The sequence below is a fragment of the Geospiza fortis genome, unplaced genomic scaffold, assembly GCF_000277835.1.
Source record: "Geospiza fortis unplaced genomic scaffold, GeoFor_1.0 scaffold992, whole genome shotgun sequence".
Classification (NCBI taxonomy): domain Eukaryota; kingdom Metazoa; phylum Chordata; class Aves; order Passeriformes; family Thraupidae; genus Geospiza; species Geospiza fortis.
Genome location: NW_005054625.1, coordinates 67,034 through 67,358, shown reverse-complemented (window position 1 = coordinate 67,358; position 325 = coordinate 67,034).

Sequence of the window (325 nt, the reverse complement as noted above, 5' to 3'; positions counted from 1 at the left end):
CCCCGGTGGTGTGTGTGTGCCCCCGGTCATGTGTGTGTCTCCCTGGTCGTGTGTGTGTCCGCGGTCATGTGTGTGTGTCCCCCTCCCCATCCTTTCACCCCCCCCGGGACAATCCCGGAGCCGCATCCTCAGGGCAGCCCCGGTCCCGTCCCCTCTCCGCTCCCTCTCTTTTCCGCACCCTCCTTTTCTCCCCGGGGTTCCCCCCTCCTCTCCCAAAGCCCTCATTCCCCGCTGTGCGCCCCTCTCCCCTCTCTCTCCCCTCTCCCGTCCCCCTCTTTTCCGCACCCCCCTTTTCTCCCGCTTCCCCTCTCCTCTCCCAAACCCC